This window comes from Aegilops tauschii, unplaced genomic scaffold, assembly GCF_002575655.3.
Source record: "Aegilops tauschii subsp. strangulata cultivar AL8/78 unplaced genomic scaffold, Aet v6.0 ptg000361l_obj, whole genome shotgun sequence".
Lineage (NCBI taxonomy): Eukaryota > Viridiplantae > Streptophyta > Magnoliopsida > Poales > Poaceae > Aegilops > Aegilops tauschii.
In genome coordinates, this window is record NW_027332609.1 from 11,285 (window position 1) to 36,680 (window position 25,396).

At 35.1% G+C, this 25,396-nt stretch overlaps 5 non-coding genes across 5 annotated transcripts; 2 read left to right on the forward strand and 3 right to left on the reverse strand.

The window, feature by feature from the left end:
- Positions 1-3,635: 3,635 nt before the first annotated feature.
- TRNAS-GGA (transfer RNA serine (anticodon GGA)) lies at positions 3,636-3,722 on the forward strand. The gene has a single exon. It is a non-coding gene; the product is annotated as a tRNA-Ser (tRNA).
- Positions 3,723-4,938: 1,216 nt separating this feature from the next.
- Positions 4,939-5,011, reverse strand: TRNAT-UGU (transfer RNA threonine (anticodon UGU)). Its single transcript has one exon. It is a non-coding gene; the product is annotated as a tRNA-Thr (tRNA).
- Positions 5,012-6,652: 1,641 nt separating this feature from the next.
- TRNAF-GAA (transfer RNA phenylalanine (anticodon GAA)) lies at positions 6,653-6,725 on the forward strand. The gene has a single exon. It is a non-coding gene; the product is annotated as a tRNA-Phe (tRNA).
- A 15,571-nt stretch (positions 6,726-22,296) lies between these two features.
- Positions 22,297-22,370, reverse strand: TRNAW-CCA (transfer RNA tryptophan (anticodon CCA)). The gene has a single exon. It is a non-coding gene; the product is annotated as a tRNA-Trp (tRNA).
- A 139-nt stretch (positions 22,371-22,509) lies between these two features.
- TRNAP-UGG (transfer RNA proline (anticodon UGG)) lies at positions 22,510-22,583 on the reverse strand. The gene has a single exon. It is a non-coding gene; the product is annotated as a tRNA-Pro (tRNA).
- Between the last annotated feature and the right edge of the window lie 2,813 nt (positions 22,584-25,396).

The window sequence follows — 25,396 nt, forward strand, 5'->3', positions numbered from 1 at the left end:
TGAGCACTGGGTCCAATGTGAGTAGGATCACTTAGCCATGCTTCATAATTGGAAAAACGGGCGCCATGAAAGTACATGCCACTCAACCAAAGAAAGATAATGGAAAGTTGCCCGAAATGAGCACTAAAGACTTTTCGAGAAATCTCCTCCAAATCACCAGTATGACTATCGAAATCGTGAGCATCAGCATGTAGGTTCCAGATCCAAGTGGTAGTATCAGGGCCCTTAGCTAGTGTTCTTGAGAAATGGCCGGGTCTGGCCCATTCCTCAAAAGATGTTTTTACAGGATCCCTATCCACAACAATTTTTACTTCTGGTTCCGGCGAACGAATAATCATTAAGTCCTCCTCTTTCCGGACAAGACATACAAAGAGACCCGCCAACTGTCTTTTTAGTGAATCTTTGAAAGATATATATTTTGAAAGATAGATTTTGAAAGATAGATTTTGAAAGATAGATATTGTGATTAGTTCTTTTCTTTACTATCTACCATCCTTCTATTTTTTTTTAGTTATTCACTGGAGCAATTATATATTGAAGTCAATCCGAGGCAAGTGTTCGGGTCTATTATGACATAAAGATTAGGTGCCTAACGGACATTGTTTATCTTGAAAAACAAATATTTCTCGACGTAAGAAAAAAATCTTTTTTATTTTTAATTTAAGAAACTAGTGTATTTTTTTTTGAGGGCATAAGCTCCTATCTATATCTACTTTCCTTGAGCATAATATAGGGTTTTTTATTTGATTCTAAATTCCAAGATAACTCATTAGAATTATTAATAAGATGGTCCTAATATATTAGCAATATTTAGATTGCCCCCTCTTTTTATTCAGTTTATTACTTCTATTCTAGACCCTATCCCTATGGTTTATTCTTATGAAATATCATATAAAATAGAAGGTATAAGAAATGGATATAATGAAATTCTTGATTCGATCTTACGACCTAATTTATTTGATTAATGGATCAACAACCAAACCACCCATTTTATGAAAAAGAAGGAGCATGGTCTTATTCAAATTCAAAGCGCTTCGTAATCTTCAACCAGTTCTGTGCTTCAATATAATTTCCCGGAGTAAGCGCTATAGCTTGTTTCCAATATTCAGCAGCTTGATCAAACCAAGCTTCCGCAATTTCCGAATCACCCTGTAGAATGGCCTGTTCTCCTCGGTCGGAATAGGAAGTTCCTTCCCTTAGAACCGTACTTGAGAGTTTCCTACCTCATACGGCTCAGAAATTGCTATCTGAATTTCCCCTATCTTAACTGAATTCGATTTATCAAAAATCGATCCAATTTGTTCTTGGGTTAAGCAGAAGAAATTAATTACCTAAGTTTCAAACCCTAATTTTTATCAATAATCAGTTTGATCTTTTTTCCCACCTTCAGAAGAATGAAGCATAGATAGATATAGAGCCTTCGTTCAAATTTTCTGAAAGGTAACTATCCCGTTTTCATATATGAAATCTCTATAGAATCCTTGAAAAAGACTTTTTTCCATAAGAAAGAAAAAAGAACTTACTATCTTTGGGATCTGATACTACACCGCTGCTTAATCCCTTAGTGGATCGGCTCTATTACATAAGCGGATTCCTAAATTTTGCCCCATATCATGGGATAAGTAAGCAGTTTTTTTTAGTTGTATCGACCCAGTCGCTCACTAATTGATCTTTACGGTGCTTTCTCTATCAATTTGAGAAACTTTATCCATAGAGTAGTAGTATAGGCCATACTTTCTTCGTTTTTTGATTCTCGTGAAGTGTCCTTCCTTCCTACAGCTGATAGGGAAAAATCGTTGTTTTTACGATCCCTATGTAGAAAGCCCTTTTTTCTAGTATTTACTAGAAAATTTGATCCTCTCTTTTTTTTTTTCTTTCTATAGTGGAGATAGTCGCACGTAATGACAGATCACGGCCATATTATTAAAAGCTTGCGGTAAGAAGGGGTTTCGTTCTAGTGCCCGGAAATAATATTCCAAAGCCTTTGTATGCTCTCCATTGCTTGTGTGTATAAGGCCTATGTTATAGAGTATATAACTTCGATCATAGGGATCGATTTCTAGTCGCGTAGCTTCATAATAATTTTGCAAAGCTTCCGCATAATTTCCTTCGGATTGAGCCAACATCCGTTACGGTCGTTCATTCTATTCAAAAAATCTCCGTTCCAAAACCGTACATGAGGTTTTCATCTCATACGGCTCCTCCCTTCTGTACATAATAGTACTAAGCGAAATAATCTATAGAATCAAAATAGAATTAGTCCCGTCTCATTATGAACCGAAAGGGGCTGGTATTTTTCCAAGAAATCTCTAGCCAACCTTCCCACAAGAGGTTTTTCTTAACACCAATGAATTCTATTAATGCTAGAGGAAAACGATAGCTCCAATAATTTCTTTGTTCTCAACGCCTCCTATTTAGAGGAATTAGCTACTTCAACGATCTTTGATGGTTATAGGGGTATCCAAAGTACAAACCTGATGGTTGTTTGTTATCCCAACCATTCTTCCCAGCCCTGATACCGATCAGGAAAGGGGTAATTTCTAACAAAGTTTTTCTCTTGTTGATTCCTATTTCTAGGTGTAGTGCTTTTCTCCCCTATGCTGCCTACGGATACTAATAGAGTAGGATTGGCCTGTAATCCATACCATACCATATCCTGTAGGTGTAACCTTTCGCTCAATACTCAAATCTACAATTGAAGTATCTGAAGCCGCATCAATCGAGGATACACGACGGAAGGAATTGTTAGTTCGCCTCACCTTCCCGAAGCGTGGGTTTGTTTGCTTTACAAATTTGGTTCTCTCTATGCCAACCCCCTCTCTTTTTCGTAAGACTGAGGTATAGGTAGGGCTAAAAAAAAGCAAAAAAAAAGAGTCAAATCGCACCATCTCTATAATAAGTAAATGCCTTTTTTTCTCCTGAGGTTGTCGGAATTATTCGCAATAAAATATTGGCTACAATTGAGGAGGTCTTATCAATGAAATTTCCATTTACACGGGATCTAGGCATAATTCCCAACCCATTCTATATAGAATTGTTTTCATTCCTTCACAAAATAACATAAAAACAAACACATTCGATTCTTATAATTATAAATAGATTGATCCATATGCTCTACTCTAAATCCATATGCTTTAAATGGATAAGAGAGATAGAGATATGGATTTTCCGCTCAGCTCAAATTGTATCCTTTTCCTTCTGCTTGGACACGAAGAGATATGAAATATTTGACTAAGACTGGATTTCATTCCACTTTGCTATTTCTGAACAACAACTTATGTTATCAACTATTTCGTGTTTTCAAAGTTATTAATTGTCTCATACCCTATTTTTGATTTCGATAGTATGGTGTAGCGTATCTTATGCAAACGGAATTCTAAGGTTTCTTTATTTTATTATGCAATAAGAAGAATTCTTCCATTTTCTTTTTCTTTAGTTGCGGGAAAACCCAAATTAAAACTTTTTTTTTATAGCGAGCGCAATTTCTAGTAAAAAATCCTGTATCCTTCCACTTAGATCAAAAGGAATTTTTCCAATAGAACTATGGAACCCCCGAGTGGTTGCGGTTGTACCTGTACTGCAGGAATAAGAAAACTCGCTATTCACTCAGTTTATTTTCCATAATAAGTTATGTAGGAGAGATGGCCGAGCGGTTCAAGGCGTAGCATTGGAACTGCTATGTAGACTTTTGTTTACCGAGGGTTCGAATCCCTCTCTTTCCGTTTTTCTTAATTCATCAACGTTAAGGATCACAATGTATCAAATCAAATAACAATTTTTTCCAGCAATAATATCTTATATTATCTTATTTTGATTTAATAGAAATTAGAAATTCTCTATAGCAAATTACTGTGGTATGTAAAATACACATAGAGGAAAAAAGAAAAAAGGATCCTAATCCTAGGGTTAATCAATTTTAGCTAGTTGATGGGAAAATACAAATTAATGGTAATGGTCTTAGGGCGATTTAGTTCGGGGAAAGGGGAAGGGGAAGAAAATTCTATGAACCTTTCCTTTTTTCGTTAAGTTCAAGTCTGACGAGAGTAATATTCTACAACTAACAACTCATTTATTTTGAGACCGACCCACTTCCTATCTAGGATTTTATTTACTAGTCCTTTATATTCCAACGTGTCAATCGCCAAATGCTTTGGCAATTTCCCCGGGTCCGATGAAGCAATATAATTTTGAACCAGACCTTTTGATCTTTGGTTATCTTTCGTAGTAATAATATCTCGGGGTTTGCAACGAAAACTTGGTATATTGACTATACGACCATTAACTAAAATATGTCTATGGTTGACTAATTGGCGGGCCCCAGGAATGGTTGAAGCCATACCCAATCGAAAAAGGATATTATCCAAACGCATTTCAAGTAATTGTAGTAAAACCTGGCCTGTTGACCTTTTTGCTTTTCCAGCGATATGTACATATCTAAGTAATTGTCGTTCTGTCAGACCATAATGAAAACGCAATTTCTGTTTTTCTTGAAGACGAATACGATATTGCTCCTTTTTCCCAGAATTGAATTTTTTTTTAAGATTACTTCCGGATTTAGGTGTTTTTCTAGTGAGTCCTGGTAAAGCTCCCAGACGGCGTATTTTTTTTAAACGAGGTCCTCGATAACGGGACATGAAGACTCCTTTTTTTATTTTATTGAAATTTCATTTTACACAATTAATTTCATTGTATTTACATTACAGAATACATCGAAATTAAAACTGAATTAAACTACAGGATAAACAGAGTAAAATCAACTAAAGTACCCAAAAAAATGGAATTTCATCAAAATCTTTATTTTTTGTATATATATTATTTATTTTATTGTTTTGTATCTAGCAAAATTGTAAGGTAAAAAACATAAAAGATCCTGGATTCTCCATTTAATTCGGAAAAAAAGAGATTCTTGTTCGTAGAACATCGATAGAGAAAAAAAAAAGCCGACTATCGGATTTGAACCGATGACCCTCGCATTACAAATGCGATGCTCTAACCTCTGAGCTAAGTGGGCTTACATAACGGAAATAGTGTAACAAATAGAAATAGGTATAGTATAGGAAATCCGTAAAATCTCAGATATTAGTTATTAATCTTAGCTATTAACTAGTTCTAAATTTGAAGTTATACTTATAAAAATAAAAAAATACTAAAACTTCTTAAAGATAAAGTTAGCTTGATATGCTTAACTATAGGATATTAAAAAATAAAATTATAGAATTTATTGGTATTTTCATTTGATCATTATAGACTTTATTATTTGTTAATAATTTGAGGATTAATATTTCACTAAGGGGAACATAGAGTCAGAGTAAATAAAATTGCTAATTCTGATTAGAAAAAAAGAATAAATATCAAGCGTTATAGTATAATTTTGAATACTATAAAAAAGTAAGACGGGAGGTGGGGGAGATAAAAACTTTTGGATATATTGATTCGGATTGAATTGCAAATACATCAAGGATAGAATCAATTCAATTCTGAATTGCAATAAGCAAGCGAGGTCTCTCAAATAGAGTCGAACTGAACTGCTAGACTACGTTGAGTGATGAACTCAATGATTCAAAAAAAAAACTAAGAGATGGATGAAATTACACAAGGAATCCTGGTCTCAAAGAAGAGGGAAATGGGGATATGGCGAAATCGGTAGACGCTACGGACTTGATTGTATTGAGCCTTGGTATGGAAACCTGCTAAGTGGTAACTTCCAAATTCAGAGAAACCCTGGAATTAAAAAAGGGCAATCCTGAGCCAAATCCGTGTTTTGAGAAAACAAGGGGTTCTCGAACTAGAATACAAAGGAAAAGGATAGGTGCAGAGACTCAATGGAAGCTGTTCTAACGAATCGAGTTAATTACGTTGTGTTGTTAGTGGAATTCCTTCTAATTCTAAATTAGAGAGAGAGAGGGGTTTTATACCTTATACATTTAATAAACACGTATAGATACTGACATAGCAAACGATTAATCACAGAACTCATATTATATTATAATTATAATATAGGTTCTTTATCTTTTTTAAAAATGAAATTAGAAATGATAATGATTATGAAATAAAAAACTCATATCATAATTTTTTTTTTTCATTATTGTGAATCCACTCCAATCGAATATTGAATAATCAAATTCTTCAATTCAAATTCAAAGTTTTCGAGATCTTTAAAAAAGTGGATTAATCGGACGAGGACAAAGAGAGAGTCCCATTCTACATGTCAATACTGACAACAATGAAATTTCTAGTAAAAGGAAAATCCGTCGACTTTATAAGTTGTGAGGGTTCAAGTCCCTCTATCCCCAAATCCTCTTTTATTCCCTAACTATACTATATTATTATTATTTATCCTCTTTTTTTTCTTTTTATCAATGCAATGGGTTTAAGATTCATTAGCTTTCTCATTCTACTCTTTCACAAAGGAATGCGAAGAGAACTCAATGGATCTTATCCTATTCATTGAATAGATTTCTTTTTTATTAGAGTATCGGCAAGAAATCTTGGTTATTCACTCTATTTTTAAGTTTTATTTAAGTAAACCATGCACAATGCATAGGACTACCCCCCCATTTTCAAATTTTAAATTTGAAATACTTTAATTAATTTTTAGTCCTTTTAATTGACATAGATACAAATACTCTACTAGGATGATGCACAAGAAAAGGTCAGGATAGCTCAGTTGGTAGAGCAGAGGACTGAAAATCCTCGTGTCACCAGTTCAAATCTGGTTCCTGGCAGAGAAAAAAAAAAGATCCACCGAATAGGTATTGATCCAAATACCTCGAGATGGATTGTGATACATATTCATTAATAATATTTATTCATCTAAGTGGATAAATCTATAATATAAATATAGAGGCACTTCTTTTTAAAGAAGTTTTAAAATATATCTTTTCTTTATGATAAAGAAGGGGGTGAGATTCCCCTTTATTTTTTTGCGTTTCTTAATTTTGTATTCCGCTATTCCGACGAATATTTTTTTAGTCTTGCTTATCTTTATCTTATCTTATTTTCCTAGTTGTGCTAAGTAATGTGCGCGGTACAAAGTTCCTGGTAGAGAACTTCTTTGAGTCATCCTATTTTTCTGTTCATATGAAGGAAATTAATATGCGATTTTCAAAATAGGGGAATCCAAATGAAACCCTTTTTTTGCTCAGTCTATCTGGAATGCTTTTGTATAATTAGGAATTAATTATAAATAGGTATTCCGTTTCATCTAGGAAAAGAACCTAAAAATATTCCTTGACTTGAATAAAATCTGGAGTTGTGTTGTATAAGTGAGCATGAATTTCTTATCATTCAATGAGCATCTTGTATTTCATAAAAATTGGGGGTTATATAATCCTTACGTAAGGGCCAGCCTATCCAACTTTCAGGCATTAGGATACGTTTAAGGCGCGGATGATTATCATAAGAGATTCCCACCATATCATAAGATTCGCGTTCTTGAAAATCGGCACTTCTCCAAATCCAGAAGACAGACGGAATTCTAGGATTATCCTTTTGGGCAAAGACTTTTATGCAGACTTCTTCTGGATTATCTATACCATATTGTATTCTCGTAAGATGATACACGCTAGCTAAAGATCCACCGGGTGCTACATCATAAGCACATTGGGAGCGTAAATAATTGTAACCATATACATATAAAATGACAGCAATGGAATCCCAATCCCCTGCTTTTATTTGTAAAGTCTCTATTCCTCGGTGATCAAAGCCCAAAGATCTATGAACCACCTCATGTTTGACTAGCCAATTAGATAACCAACCCTGCTGCATTGTCTTCATCTCTCCCTCTTTGTATAAATATTTCACATTTCGGATGCAAGTTTGAAAGATTGCCCTGCTTTTTATTTTTCTACACAAAAGAGCCCCTCTCCTAATTCACTAATTTGTAGGAAGGTACTGAACTTTTGGATTTGAAAAAAGTTTCAGAAGATATATCTAATGTAGATGGTGATTGATAGAGCAATTCTTGCTCATAAGTTCCTGTATGAGTACTGCGCCTAACATAAAGCTTGTGACTGGTAGTAAAACATCTATTTTTATTTTGAGATAGAGTTCGATCCTCAACTATTTCTCGCGATATCTTCTTACGAAGTTTTGTTAGGGCATCTATAACTGCCTCCGGTTTAGGTGGGCAGCCCGGCAAGTAGACATCCACAGGAATTAACTTATCAACTCCCCGAACAGTACTATAGGAATCCGTACTGAACATTCCCCCTGTAATAGTACAGGCTCCCATAGCAATGACGTATTTTGGTTCAGGCATTTGCTCGTATAATCTCACTAAAGAGGGAGCCATTTTCATTGTTACCGTACCGGCTGTTAAAATTAGGTCTGCTTGCCTAGGACTTGATCTTGGTACCAATCCATAACGATCAAAGTCGAATCGTGAGCCTATTAATGAAGCAAATTCAATGAAACAACAACTGGTACCGTATAGAAGGGGCCATAAACTGGAGAGTCTTGACCAATTCGAAAGATCATTTGGTGTAGTTGAAATAACAGAATTGGAACTTGTTTGGTCAAGTAAGGGAAACTCAAATTCATAACTGTCTCAATAGAATCTTTTCCTTCTTTTTTTTTGTCTAAATATTCAGTTAAGACCATTCCAAGGCTCCTTTTCGCCATGCATAAACTAAACCAACAACTAAGATAAGCACGAAAATCAAAGCTTCGATAAAAACGGATACACCCAATACGTCGAAACTCATTGCCCAAGGGTATAGAAAGACGGTTTCCACATCAAAAACAACAAAAACGAGCGCAAACATATAATAGCGTATTCGGAATTGTACCCAAGCCCCTCCCATGGGTTCTATACCCGATTCATAACTAGAAAGCTTCTCTGGTCCTTCACTAACCGGGGCTAAAAGTCCTGAAATCGAAAATGCCAAAATAGGAATAAGGCTTGCTATTATTAGAAATGTCCAAAAAATATCATATTCGTGAAGCAGAAACATAATGTACTCCCATTAATGTGGAATAGGCGGAACTTAAATTAGTCAATTCAATTCAGCATTGTCAATTTATCCAGAACTTCTCTCTTTTCCTCGGTGAAACAAGAATCTTTTTTGTTCAAACAAAAGCGCTTAGTTTAGCCTTTGTTTCCTCTGTGCTGCATCTTCTTTAAAGATTCATCCAATGGAATCCCAACTCCCTTTCTTTTGGATTTCCATTCTATTTAGATATGGTGTATGTAGATCTAATTCTTATATAAAGAAAACTTTCTCGTTTCACTTTGTCTCGCTTTCTCTAGAATCTCTAGAAAAAAGAATAGCTCTATCCTTTATTTAATATTTAATAATAAAATAATAAGAGACTATTAAATAAAAATGAGAATACTACTAAATTAGAACCTAATTAAGATAGTAGGACTAATCTATGCAGTATAATTAATGAGAAGTAATACTATAAAATAAAAATAAAGAACTCTATTTCAGAACTATGAGACAGAATATTCTGTTTTCTTATTTACTCTTTACTTTATTTTTTCTATTTAAAGTTGATCAATTTACATAATGTATCTATAAACAAAGTAATAAATATACTTAAAACAAAGTAGGAATTCGCAAAATGGATAAAATCATTGCAGTTATTATAGGGAAGTCTAGAGATATCCTATTTGAAGGAGGACGGGATTCAAATCAGGGAAAGGATCCTTTCTTCTATTGATTTGATAGAAATTCGTTTTTCTTTTCCTGTCTGTATGATTTTGATTTTCGATGAATGAGCCTTTGGTAATGCTTTTATCTCTATTCTATGTCGCAGGCGCCTATCCAGTCTATAAACAAATACTAATGAGAAAATGAAAACTATACTAAACTAAAGAAAACATAGGATAGAGATCCTAAAATCTAAAAAAGGGCATATTAGGGCTATACGGATTCGAACCGTAGACCTTCTCGGTAAAACAGATCAAACGGATTATTATCGAAATGATTTGAACTGTTTCAAAGACCCAACATGCATTTTTTTGCATTGGGCTCTTTCATAAACTGATTTAAAGATCAGTTAGTCCACCATAGTTTTTCTTTACGGAAAGATAATGAGATGGCTCCCTGTGCTCTGATTGATTTTTTGTATTATGATCTATCTAGGAGCAATACCAAAGTGTTTCAAAGGAGGATTACCTTGACTTAGGTCTGCCTCCGGTCTAAATTAAATCAACCTAAGTGAAATGGAGTCTCTATCGTTCCACTGCAAGAGTTAACTATGAGACTTCATACACCTTAAAGTTCATAGAACGAAAAGAAGTTTTTTGGAGGCCCTTATCCTCATTACGCCTAGCATTTAGTGGGCTGGATATTTACCTTATCAACTAGCAAATCCATAAGGGTTCTATTTGATTAGGCACCTGAATTGGCACCTGAATCGGACTGAACCGACTGTTTGTCAGGCTACTGTTCTCCTATTCTCTCGAATCTATGAAGTAAGACATTGATTTTGCAATAAGATCGATTATGTTCATTGCATAATAAGCTCCTTTGAAAAGCATTGGCGCACGTGTAAACGAGTTGCTCTACCGAACTGAGCTATAGCCCTTATCACAGATATCTTAACATATAGATAATTTCTTGTCAAGATGAATATTTTCTAATGCCAGAGGATACCCCTTTGATCTGTATCTGTTTAGTATTTAGTTTAGTATTTAGTATATAACAGACCAATAACAGAGCGGTATTGCTTAGAAAAGGGATTCAATATATAATCGATCGAAGTAATGGGTCTTCCTTTGTGGTGATAAATTGCCTACTTAACTCAGTGGTTAGAGTATTGCTTTCATACGGCGGGAGTCATTGGTTCAAATCCAATAGTAGGTAAGTAGGTAGAAAAATTACTAGATAGCATTGGACTTACTTCGCTTCACTATCTAATAACTTTTTCTACCCCTCTTCCCTTTTTCTTTGTATCAACTATAAACCACTGGATTGTCTTCAATTGGATGGGGGAATCCAATTGACAGCCTCGATTCGTATCCTAGCTCGTCTGAGAGCGAGCTTCGCTTCAACCAAATCTTTCGTACCCTCAGCTTTACTCAAGTTAGCTTCGGCTATTTCAAGTGCCTTTTGAGCTTCTTCCGGATCAATATCACTACCCAGTTCCGCATCATTTCCTAAAATGATGATCTCATTATTAACTATTCTCGCAAAACCGCTCCACAGAACCGCTGTTAACCATTGGTCGTTGAGGAGGCGTATTCTCAAAGGACCCATATCTACTGCTGTGTTAATGGGGGCGTGGTTTGGTAATACGCCAATTTGGCCACTATTAGTGGATAAAATGATTTCTTTCACTTCACAATCCCAAATAATTCGCTTAGGAGTCAGTACATAAAGATTTAATTTCATTTCTTCGATTTGTTCTCCTCTTCTAAGGTTATAGCTTTCGTGCTAGCTTCATCGATGTTACCCACCAAATAAAAAGCCTGTTCAGGTAGGCCGTCTAATTCTCCGGAAAGGATTAGTTGAAATCCCCTAATAGTTTCCGCAAGAGCAACATACTTTCCTGGAGAACCAGTAAAAACTTCTGCCACAAAGAACGGTTGTGATAAGAAACGCTCAATTTTTCTTGCTCTTGCTACAGTTAAACGATCCTCTTCCGATAATTCATCCAAGCCAAGAATTGCGATAATGTCCTGAAGTTCTTTGTAACGTTGTAAAGTTTCCTTAACTCTTTGCGCAGTTTCATAATGTTCGTTGCCAACGATCCGAGGCTGTAACATAGTCGAGGTTGAATCTAAAGGATCTACTGCTGGATAAATACCCTTGGAAGCTAATCCTCTGGAAAGTACGGTAGTAGCATCCAAATGTGCAAATGTTGTGGCAGGGGCAGGGTCGGTCAAATCGTCTGCAGGTACATAAACTGCTTGAATCGAAGTTATAGATCCCTTTTTAGTAGAAGCAATTCTTTCTTGCAAAGAACCCATTTCTGTACTAAGAGTAGGTTGATAACCCACTGCGGAGGGCATTCTCCCTAATAAAGCGGATACCTCTGATCCTGCTTGAACAAAACGAAAGATATTATCGATAAATAAAAGCACGTCTTGCTTATTAACATCTCGGAAATATTCCGCCATAGTTAGGGCAGTTAAACCAACTCTCATACGAGCTCCCGGTGGTTCATTCATTTGGCCATAGACTAGAGCTACCTTTGATTCCTCAATATTTTTTTCATTAATTACTCCGGATTCCTTCATTTCCATATAAAGATCATTTCCTTCACGAGTCCGTTCCCCTACTCCACCGAATACGGATACGCCCCCATGAGCTTTAGCAATGTTATTGATTAATTCCATGATCAGTACTGTTTTACCTACTCCAGCCCCCCCAAATAGTCCTATTTTTCCTCCACGTCGATAAGGAGCTAAAAGATCGACGACCTTAATACCTGTTTCAAAGATGGATAATTTCGTATCTAACTCGATAAAGGCAGGCGCAGATCTATGAATAGGGAACGTTGCACTACTATCTACAGGACCCAAATTGTCAACAGGCTCCCCAAGAACGTTGAAAATTCGTCCGAGAGTAGCTCCACCGACCGGAACACTGAGAGGAGCTCCCGTGTCAATCACTTCCATTCCTCTCATCAACCCGTCCGTAGCACTCATAGCTACAGCTCTAACTCGATTATTTCCTAATAATTGTTGTACCTCACAAGTCACATTAATTTGCTTATCGGCAGTGTCTCTACTCTGGACTACCAAAGCGTTATAAATATAAGGTAACTTGCCTGGGGGAAAAGTGACATCCAGCACGGGTCCAATAATTTGATCGATACGACCTGTACTTTTTTCTTCAATTGTGGAAACCCCGGGAGGAGAAGTAGTAGGATTGGTTCTCATAATTATCACATAATTAAAAAAAAGGAATTTGTCGAAATTTTTCTTTTTTTATTGTTGAATAATGCCAAATCAAATCAAAAAAAATCCAAAAGTAAAAAGGAAATGAATTAGTTAATTCAATAAGAGAGAAAAGGGGACCAGGACTTGATTTCGTTGCCCAAGCGAATCCCATTCAATCGTTTACTCATGGAATGAGTCCGTTGGAAAGTTCAATCAATCTTTTTTTCATATACATACATTTTGCCTTTTGTGGAGGATCTGTGCCTACTCTACTTTCCTATCTAGGACTTCGATATACAAAATATATACTACTGTGAAGCATAGATTGCTGTCAACAAAGAATTTTATTAGTATTTAGTTAGGTATTTGCATTCAAAATAAGAAAAGAGAACTATTAAGAACTTGTAAAATAAGGATTAGGAATTAATTTGGGTTGCGCTATATCTATCAAAGAGTATACAATAATTATGGATTTGGTAAATCAAATCCATGGTTTAATAACGAACCGTGTTAACTTACCATAACAACAACTCAATTCCTATCGAATTCCTATAGTGGAATTCCTATAGGATAGAACATACACAGGGTGTACGCATTATATATGAATGAAACATATTCATTAACCTAAGCATGCCCTCAATTTTCTTTAATGAGTTGATATTATATTAATTGAATATCCTTTTTTTTTGTTTTACGAGATTTTTTCTAAAGTTTCATTTACGCCTAATTAACATCGAGTAGACCCTGTTATTGTGAGAATTCTTAATTCAAGAGTTATAGGGAGGGACTTATGTCACCACAAACAGAAACTAAAGCAGGTGTTGGATTTCAAGCTGGTGTTAAAGATTATAAATTGACTTACTACACCCCAGAGTATGAAACTAAGGATACTGATATCTTGGCAGCATTCCGAGTAAGTCCTCAGCCTGGGGTTCCGCCCGAAGAAGCAGGGGCTGCAGTAGCTGCCGAATCTTCTACTGGTACATGGACAACTGTTTGGACTGATGGACTTACCAGTCTTGATCGTTACAAAGGACGATGCTATCACATCGAGCCTGTTGCTGGGGAAGACAACCAATGGATCTGTTATGTAGCTTATCCATTAGACCTATTTGAAGAGGGTTCCGTTACTAACATGTTTACTTCCATTGTAGGTAACGTATTTGGTTTCAAAGCCCTACGTGCTCTACGTTTGGAGGATCTACGAATTCCCCCTACTTATTCAAAAACTTTCCAAGGCCCGCCTCATGGTATCCAAGTTGAAAGAGATAAGTTGAACAAGTATGGTCGTCCTTTATTGGGATGTACTATTAAACCAAAATTGGGATTATCCGCAAAAAATTATGGTAGAGCGTGTTATGAGTGTCTACGTGGTGGACTTGATTTTACCAAAGATGATGAAAACGTAAACTCACAACCATTTATGCGCTGGAGAGACCGTTTTGTCTTTTGTGCCGAAGCTATTTATAAATCACAGGCCGAAACCGGTGAAATCAAGGGGCATTACTTGAATGCGACTGCGGGTACATGTGAAGAAATGATTAAGAGAGCTGTATTTGCAAGAGAATTAGGGGTTCCTATTGTAATGCATGACTACTTAACTGGGGGATTCACCGCAAATACTACTTTGGCTCATTATTGCCGCGACAATGGCCTACTTCTTCACATTCACCGTGCAATGCATGCAGTTATTGATAGACAGAAAAATCATGGTATGCATTTCCGTGTATTAGCTAAAGCATTGCGTATGTCTGGGGGAGATCATATCCACTCCGGTACAGTAGTAGGTAAGTTAGAAGGGGAACGCGAAATGACTTTAGGTTTTGTTGATTTATTGCGCGATGATTTTATTGAAAAAGATCGTGCTCGCGGTATCTTTTTCACTCAGGACTGGGTATCCATGCCAGGTGTTATACCGGTAGCTTCAGGTGGTATTCATGTTTGGCATATGCCAGCTCTGACCGAAATCTTTGGGGACGATTCTGTATTACAATTTGGTGGAGGAACTTTAGGACATCCTTGGGGAAATGCACCTGGTGCAGCAGCTAATCGAGTGGCTTTAGAAGCCTGTGTACAAGCTCGTAACGAAGGGCGCGATCTTGCTCGCGAAGGTAATGAAATTATCCGAGCAGCTTGCAAATGGAGTCCTGAACTAGCCGCAGCTTGTGAAGTATGGAAGGCGATCAAATTCGAGTTCGAGCCGGTAGATACTATTGATTAACTAGATAAAACTAAAGATAAAGAAGGTATAAATAAAAAAGAAACGAAATAAAAAGAGAAAAAAATCAGTTATGAAATGCAGTAATTCTTCTTTATTCTTCTAATTGATTGCAATTAAACTCGGCTCAATCTTTTTTAGAAAAAAAAAGATTGAGCCGAATAAAAATAGATCATGATATGATCATGAGACTTGACAAATCGAGATTCGTCTATTCTATATATCTAGAATATATATATTAAGGTATAATACAATAAAGAAATACAAATAAAATAATAAAATAATAAAATATAGTATTATCAATTGTATGCGCTTCTAGAGAAGTATGTATGCAGGAAGTAAATTCTAACCGCTTTCTTTTGAATCCAATTTCAAATTAGATTAGAAAGATAGAAAGGCCATGAGGATGGGAAAATCAAAATAAAATCTTTTTAATTAGTTCTCCTTTTTTGGAATTTTCTTATTATCCTTTCATTTTTTTTACAGAATATTTTTCAAACTAAAAATAAAAAATACAATACAATAGTCAATATTCCTTATAATAGATATACTTAATTATATCATAAGAATCTTAAGATATTTTTCGACTAGATAGAAATAGTAAATTTGAATTGAGACACCTATTCCATGACGGATTTAAACTTACCTTCTATTTTCGTGCCTTTAGTAGGCTTAGTATTTCCGGCAATTGCAATGACTTCTTTATTTCTTTATGTGCAAAAAAATAAGATTGTCTAGTATTTTTTAGTGTAAGTAATATAATATGGTAGGGTATGTGGCTTTTTCTACACACACTTTCTACACACAAATGAAAAACGGTTATGGATGCGGATATAGGCTACGAGCATAAATGCATGAATATGCAGAGCCAGGTATAGCGAGTTTTATTTTATTTATTTTAATTGAATCAACGAATATTTTTTGAATAGAAAGTCAATGTATCTAACCTATTATTTCACAGGAGTACTAGTTGCTGAAGGCGATTTCAGAATCAAAAAAAGTAAAGTCAAAATTATTTAGCTTATTCTCTCAATTTCAATCGACCGCTGCTGGATTTAGTATATCTAATATGAATTGGCGATCAGAACACATATGGGTAGAACTTCTAAAAGGTTCTCGAAAAAGGGGTAATTTTTTCTGGGCCTGTATTCTTTTTCTAGGTTCACTAGGATTCTTATCGGTTGGGATTTCCAGTTATCTTGGTAAGAATATTATATCTATACTTCCATCTCAAGAAATTCTTTTTTTTCCGCAGGGGGTCGTGATGTCTTTCTACGGAATCGCAGGCCTATTCATTAGCTCCTACTTGTGGTGTACTATTTTGTGGAATGTAGGTAGTGGTTATGACCGATTCGATAGAAAAGAGGGAATAGTGTGCATTTTTCGTTGGGGATTCCCTGGAATAAAACGTCGCGTCTTCCTTCGATTCCTTATGCGGGATATCCAATCAATTAGAATTCAGGTTAAAGAGGGTCTTTATCCTCGTCGTATTCTTTATATGGAAATCCGGGGCCAGGGGATCATTCCCTTGACTCGTACTGATGATCAATTTTTTACTCCACGAGAAATTGAACAAAAAGCTGCCGAATTGGCCTATTTCTTGCGCGTACCAATTGAAGTATTTTGAGGTATCTTTTTTGAACTGAGTTGAATGAAGAAAAGAAGAATTGGAAGAAGAAAAGTTTTCTCAACACGGGGAGGAAGTCCCTTCTAAATTGGATTTGTTATTGTAAGGGGATTTTTAAGTATTTATCTAAAGGAAGGAACAAACGAGGATAAGAGAAATTTGCTTTTAATTTTTTTTTATCCAAGTGAGATATATCGCATACTATTCTTCTTTTTTCATCCGAAAGGGCTTTTTTTTTATTCTATTTCACTATTTCATTCCATCTAGATCTAAGAAAGAACCCAATGCACTGAAATTCCACTACTAACTAATATACAAAAAAGAAGAATAGATACAGGGTATCAAACCTATATAGTTTTTGCTTCAAAGAAATAGAAATATCATGAAATAGAAATATCATCATATAGAGTCAGGGAATGGAATAGAGTCAGCGAATGAAGCATATTCATTAACAACTCCATTTACGGATCAAAAATGAAAAAAAAGAAAGCATTGCCTTCTTTACTATATCTTGTATTTATCGTACTTTTGCCTTGGGGGGTCTCTTCCTCATTTAACAAATGTCTGGAACTTTGGATTAAGAATTGGTGTGAATACCAGGCAATCCGAAACTCTCTTAACTGATATTCAAGAGAAAAGGATTCTAGAAAGATTCATAGAATTAGAAGAACTTTCTCTCTTGGACGAGATGATAAAAGGGAAACTAAAGACACATGTACAAAAACCTCCTACAGGAATACACAAGGAAATAATACAATGGGTCAAAATAAATAATGAGGATCATCTCCATACCATTTTGCATTTCTCGACAAATATAATCTGTTTGGCTATTCTAAGTGGTTCTTTTTTTCTGGGTAAAGAGGAACTTGTCATTTTGAATTCTTGGGTTCAGGAATTCTTCTATAATTTAAATGACTCAATAAAAGCTTTTTTTATTCTTTTAGTTACTGATTTTTTTGTTGGATTTCACTCCACCCGTGGTTGGGAACTAGTAATTCGTTGGGTCTACAACGATTTTGGATGGGCTCCTAACGAGCTTATTTTCACTATTTTTGTTTGTAGTTTTCCAGTAATTCTAGATACATGTTTGAAATTTTGGGTCTTTTTTTGTTTAAATCGTCTATCTCCTTCGCTTGTAGTCATTTATCATTCAATTAGTGAAGCATAAATTCATTTGATCTCCCGATATTAATATTAATCAAATTAGCAAGCATCTTTTTTTAGAAAGAAAGCCCTTTTCCATTTTAGCAAAATTCTTTCTATTTATACCTACTTTAAGGTATTCATCATTGCAGTACAACTGTTGCAGTAGAATGACAACAGATTCGTGTATAGGGAACTAGATTAGCTTAGCTACCTATCTAATTTATTGTAGAAATTCTGGGATCTGCGATTGGACATGGAAAATAGAAATACTTTTTCTTGGGTAAAGGAACAGATAACTCGATCGATTTCTGTAGCGATCATGATATACGTAATAACTCGGACATCTATTTCAAATGCATATCCCATTTTTGCGCAGCAGGGTTATGAAAACCCACGAGAAGCAACTGGACGAATTGTATGTGCCAATTGCCATTTAGCTAGCAAGCCCGTCGATATTGAAGTTCCCCAAGCTGTGCTTCCCGATACTGTATTTGAAGCAGTTCTTCGAATTCCTTATGATATGCAATTGAAACAAGTTCTTGCTAATGGAAAAAAGGGAGGGTTGAATGTAGGTGCTGTTCTTATTTTGCCCGAGGGATTCGAATTAGCGCCGCCCGATCGTATTTCCCCTGAGTTAAAAGAAAAGATAGGAAATCTTGCTTTTCAGAGTTATCGTCCCGATAAAAAAAACATTCTTGTGATAGGCCCTGTTCCCGGTAAGAAATATAGTGAAATTGTCTTTCCCATTCTTTCCCCTGATCCTGCTACGAAGAAAGATGCTCATTTCTTAAAATATCCCATATATGTAGGGGGAAACCGAGGAAGAGGACAGATCTATCCTGATGGTAGCAAGAGTAACAATACAGTCTATAATGCTACGTCAACAGGTATAGTAAGAAAAATACTACGTAAAGAAAAGGGGGGGTATGAAATATCCATAGTTGATGCATCAGATGGACGCCAAGTGATTGATATTATACCTCCCGGACCAGAACTTCTTGTTTCAGAGGGGGAATCCATCAAGCTTGATCAACCATTAACAAGCAATCCTAATGTGGGAGGTTTTGGTCAGGGGGACGCAGAAATCGTGCTTCAGGATCCATTACGTGTCCAAGGCCTTTTGTTCTTCTTCGCATCCGTTATTTTGGCACAAGTTTTTTTGGTTCTCAAAAAGAAACAGTTTGAAAAGGTTCAATTGTACGAAATGAATTTCTAGGTCCCGGGATTTCTTACCATCAAGTTGGTAAAAAGCCTCGATTTATTGGCAATTGCTAGAATTATCTATGATCTATTTTGGAAATCCTTTTTTTGTTTAGACTGCTTTTTGTTTATGAGATGTCTGGAATTCCTTATTTATATCCCATGCAAAAGAAGAGAATCCAAGGCAAAGGCGAGAACAATAAAATTAAAATTTCTTCCTTTTCGGAGGGATTGCAGGTCTTCTTAATCGTCTATTCGGCACAAGAAAAAGGCTTTTTCTTGTGCCGATTCTTCTTGTATCAAAATAAGAATCCTTTTTCTTCCTAATTCGTCAAAGATTACTATTTCTTCTTTATTCGGGTCTGTCTCTTGGACCTCTTTTTCTTTTGCTTAGGTTTAGCCGAGGTAGTGGACAAACAGAGGGGAAGAAAATATGGCGGGGGAAAAATTTCTTGTGATTGTGAGCAAATTGCTTGGCTTGTTTAATTAAGTTCAACTTCAAATTTACAGAAATTTTGCAAAAAAAAAGTAAACTCTTCCATTGAAGGTTTTTTTTATTTTTAGGCTAGTTGAATAGTTTTGATTAAGGTTTTATTAGTTTATTACTCGAAACTAAATCAAGGATTTTCAGGATACTTCCTTCGTGGAATAAGATATTGGATCCTCGAGTGATCTCTTTTTCTTGTTGCTTCATAAGAGTGAATCGAATAGATTCAATTCGCGTTATAAGAGTAAAAATTCCGCGGGTCCTTTCCGCTCTAATCAGATAAAGGGGGGTAAGGACCCGCTAAGCTCCTACTTTTTCATGTTTACAATCTGGTCCCTCCGATTACTATAGAGATGAACCCAATCCAGAATATGAACCATAAAAGAAAACACCTACTAAACCAATCACAGCAATACCAGCTACAGTACCTATCAGCCAAAGAGGAATTCTTCCAGTAGTATCGGCCATTTCCCCTACTTTCCTCCACATTTTATCAATTGGTCATGCTAGAGACAAAAACAGTCATGGGTAGTTATAAGGATGGTATCCTTCCAAATGGGATAAGAGAATTCTTATTAGTCTCTTTCTTTCTCTCAATTGAAGAAGTAATTGGAAAATAAAACAGCAAGTACAAAAATGAGTAATAAACCCCAGTATAGACTGGTACGATTCAATTCAACATTTTGTTCATTCGGGTTTGATTGTGTCATAGTTCTATAGTTGGAATTTGTTTTATCGTTGGATGAACTGCATTGCTGATATTGATCCCAAGAAAAAAACAGTAGGTACAGCTAGTCCGTGAATAGCCAGCCATCGCACTGTAAAAATAGGATAGGTTCGATCTATGGTCATTGAGGGCCTCCTAAAAGGATCTACTAAATTCATCGAGTTGTTCTAAAGAATCAAAACGGTCGGTTATTAACGGAATTCCTTGTCGGCTTTCCGTGAAATACTCGTTTGGCCTAGGACTTCCAAACACGTCATAAGCTAAACCCGTACTGACAAATAACCAACCCGCAATGAATAGGGAAGGTATAGTAATGCTATGAATAACCCAGTATCGAATACTGGTAATAATATCAGCAAAAGAACGTTCTCCCGTGCTTCCAGACATGCTGAACTCCCAAAATTTTTGTACATTCAAAAAAGGAATTGATTCCGTAAAAGATGGGATCGACCAGTAAATAGAAAATTACTGATATTTCATCCTTGTGAGATTGTCAATTTTGTACCAAAGGTGTATTTTGAGTATACCGAATTAGTATAGCTATCCTTCCTATGGCACAGCAATCTGGTTTTGCCTGGTTCCGAAACATAATTACTTTTTTATTTTTTTTGTCTATAGGTAAGCTATATGTTATTCAAGGCATCAATAGAAAACCCCATTTTTGTAGGTTCTACTTACTTTTCATTGGCTTCGGAATATATAGAGTAATTCGGAATAGCAGCCAAAATCTTGGGAAAATCTAAGTTAATGATCAATAGGTTTGGATAAATAATTTAGGAAGGATATTCTCATACTGACACAATACAAGGACAAGTATATGTGAAATCTATCCTTTCATAATTCGTAATTCATCCTTGTATTGTTTGTTGGATTAGGTCTAACTTTCTTGACCAAACTGCGAGCGCGGAACTTTACGAGATGAAATAGGGAAAGACAGAAGATAGAATAGAACTTAAAAGGATAATTGAAGTGACTCGTCTTCGAATCTACTTTGGTTGGAGTTCGAAAAAGGAATAAAAATAAAGTAAATTCAAGGAAGGCTTTCTTTTTTTTTTTAACAGCCCCTTGGCAGGTCGTGGAATGCTTTTGTTCTCCTCTTATTCCATATGGAATACAATCAGTTAAAATAAGAAGGAATAGGGGAATATTCGATCGTTCACTCCAAAACGAGGGTCCTATTGAAAAAGAAATTATCCAAAATAGAAAGAAGTTTTTTTTTCAAATTCAATTGTTTATTTATCTCTTATTCAAAAATTTCCCTGAAAATTGAATGAAAAAATGAAATTCAATGGGGTTAGATGATCTAGTTCTTAATATTATTACTTTACTCAATTGACAAATTCCACAACAAATCTCTTGATTCGGAATTAGGGACTCATGTATCATCTGATGAATCCACTTTCTTTTACACTTCTGTATCTTACTCTACCTTGTTTTTTAGTATTATCTAAAATAACTGATGAATTCTGAATTTTCCATAACTTAGGTAAATGCTTTACCAACATATGTAGTGTAGTAAAAAAAAATAAATGGAATTTAACTCTTTCATGCTTACTTTAACTAGTTATTTTGGTTTTCTACTGGCTGCTTTAACTATAACCCCAGCTCTATTTATTGGCTTGAACAAGATACGCCTTATTTGAATTGACTGAATAATTATAATTCAGAAAAGAAAATCTTTCTTTGGGATTCCTGGCATTCTACGACTCTTTTCCAGACTAATTAGGAATTCTTTTCTTGGTCATTGAGATTCGTGGATAATTTAGAGTACTATTTAGGGATAGATCGTACCTCTTTTTTTATCCCCTCGAACAAATCGAAATGATTGAAGTTTTTCTATTTGGAATCGTCTTAGGCCTAATTCCTATTACTTTAGCGGGATTATTCGTGACTGCGTATTTGCAATACAGGCGTGGGGGATCAGTTGGATCTTTGATTGAGTCATTTTTTTTTGATTGACCTCCTCCAGACCAGAGAGGAGGTCAAATTGAAATTGGAGTTACAATTCAATTTTGTTAAGTTATTTTACTCTGCTTCGACATAAAATAGATGGAATCACGCTCTGTAGGATTTGAACCTACGACATCGGGTTTTGGAGACCCGCGTTCTACCGAACTGAACTAAGAGCGCTTTCATTCATTCAAAAAGAAAATCTTTTTCTATTCCTAATGTATCTCACGTACGTATAGTCTCCACAAATTCAAGTTATACCCACTTTACTTTAATTGATCTCGTCGCTACTGCCTATAAAGAAGAAAGAAGTAATAGGTAGGGATGACAGGATTTGAACCTGTGACATTTTGTACCCAAAACAAACGCGCTACCAAGCTGCGCTACATCCCTTTTCCAAATTAAATTGTTGTACAATGCCATTGTACACAATTCCTGTCTTCTTTTCCACATCATAATTTTCTTCTTCTTTCTATTTTCTTCTTCTTTCTTTCTCTATCTATATATAGAACCCTCGTGTCATTTCTTCTTTTTGGTCTCATATAATTAAGGAATTATATACATATAAAATCCAATATAATTTCGCCTATAAAAGAAGGATTACTTTTCCTTGCTAATATATAGGAAGAAGGGGTCATCTTTTTCTTTTTTAGGGATAGGAAAATTTCGTCGATATGGTTCATTTTATATATAGCATAACAATCTTGGGCAAGAGTTTATGATCATATATGTATTCCAACAAGGAAGGAGGATTTTCAATGCGGGATATAAAAACATATCTCTCTGTAGCACCCGTGCTAAGTACTCTATGGTTTGGTGCTTTAGCAGGTTTATTGATAGAAATTAATCGTTTATTCCCAGATGCTTTGTCATTCCCTTTTTTTTAATTCTAGTTATTGCTATGGGAGGGATAGATTTCTTCGTGATATGACAAAATTTGATCCTTTTCAATCTTTTTTTAGTATCGGAAGGAAAAAGAAAGAAAAGATGGATTGGGTTGAACCTCAGAGTCATTAAAAATTTTGTAAACCCATTTTTGAAAATAGAAATTCAATTTAAAGGGGTACCCAAGCTAAATAAGGCCTCAGAAATCAGAGCATAGAAAAGGTGGGGCTGGCTAATTAAATGAAAGGATTTCGAACCAAAATCTTTGCTAATTCGACAAGGATTGTATTCTTTAATTATTTCTCTATTTTTTATTACTTAATTTAAGAATAAAAAAAAATTATTCTAATGAATTTTATTCTTCTTCTTCGGATTCAAAATAGAAGAATAAAAAGAATAAGTAGAAGAATTAAGTTAAGTCAATCCAAAAAGAAAAGGAGGTTCATGGCCAAGGGAAAAGATGTTAGAATCAGAGTTATTTTGGAATGCATCAGTTGTGTTCGAAAGGTGCCAATGAGGAATCGACGGGGATTTCTAGATATAGTACTCAAAAGAATCGCCACAATACACCGGACAATTAGAATTCAAAAAATTTTGTCGTTATTGTCGCAAGCATACGACTCATCACGAAATAAAGAAATAGGAACATCGTGTGTTCGATCTTTCCAAACAACAGAAAGAGTAAGAACTTCATATTTAATATATAAAGAAAACATAGTATAGAATACAAAATACAAATCAACTCATCTGATTTCCGGTAGATATTATTTCATATGTATAGAGGGTATTCATATACTATAATATGAATCAAATAAGATATGGATCAAAGAAAAACTACTTCTTCTGGATCCTAAATTAATAAAATAAAGAAGTGAATTTTCAAATTTTCAAATTTTAAATAAGGAATAAATCATGTATACATCTAAACAACCTTTTCTTAAATCTAAGCAACCCTTTAGTAAATCCAAGCAAACTTTTAATAAATCCAAGCAACCCTTTCGTAAATCCAAGCAAACTTTTCGTAAATTCAAGCAACCTTTTCGTAAATCTAAACAACCTTTTCGTAGGCGTCCCCGGATTGGCCGGGAGATCGAATTGATTATAGAAACATGAGTTTAATTAATAGATTTATTAGTGAACAAGGAAAAATATTATCGAGACGAATAAATAGATTAACCTTGAAACAACAACGATTAATTACTCTTGCTATAAAACAGGCTCGTATTTTATCTTTCTTACCGTTTCGTAACTATGAGAACGAAAAGCAATTTCAAGCCCAGTCAATTTCAATAATTACAGGTTCTAGACCCAGAAAAAATAGACATATTCCCTCAATTAACGCAAAAGTACAATTCCAATCGAAACTTAAGAAACAACAACCAAAATTTAAGAAACAACAACCGAACTTAAGTTCCGATTGTTGATGTTTTATTCGAATTCGAAAGGGCCAGACCTATATATATTATAAAGAAAGTAATCCAGCTCGTTGATTCCTACCACTTAATCTTAATTTATTGTATCTTCCCGAGAGGGAACTCCGGGAATTCATCTTTTATTATTCCAGTATATTACTTTATTTATACCTTTAATTGATGATCTTTATTTTATTGGAAATCGTGTAAAGATTATTTGGATTTGATACAGCTACTTGTGCAAGCATTTTACGATTAAGAATCATTTCTTCTTGTACAGGTTGTGTATTAATTTACTATAACTATCGAATACTTTATATACCCGCGTTGCTGCGTTTATCCGAGTGATCCACAAACGACGAAAATCCCTCTTTTGCCTACCTCTATCTCGATGAGAGGAAACAAAAGCTCTTTTTACCTGTTGGGTAATCATTCGATTAAGTCTTAAATGAGCCCCTCTAAAGTTTGAGGCAAATGAACGCATTTTTGTTCGTCGTCTCCGGGCTATATATCCTCGCGGAACTCTGGTCATTGAATCAAATTAACCTTAATGAATAACTAATGATTTCTCTTCTTTTAGCCACCCTTTTTCTCATTAATAACAAAACTAATTATTCCGATATATAAAATATTAATTCCAATGGCTTTTGCTATAGTAACCTTCCCAACCACGATTTTTTATTCCACTCCGTTCAGTTATTTCTATACGAAATAACAAATTCATTCTAATAATACTAAAAAAAATAGTGGGTTCCATCGTTTCTATGGTTCCCTTTTAAACGGTGAGGCCCTCTCTATACACCGGAGCCCTTTCTTTCATCAAAAGGTATTGCGAACTTGTATAGTCCACATTCTTTGGCTCTACCTATCCATTATAGAGTAAATAGCTCTTTTCACAATAAGAGTTAT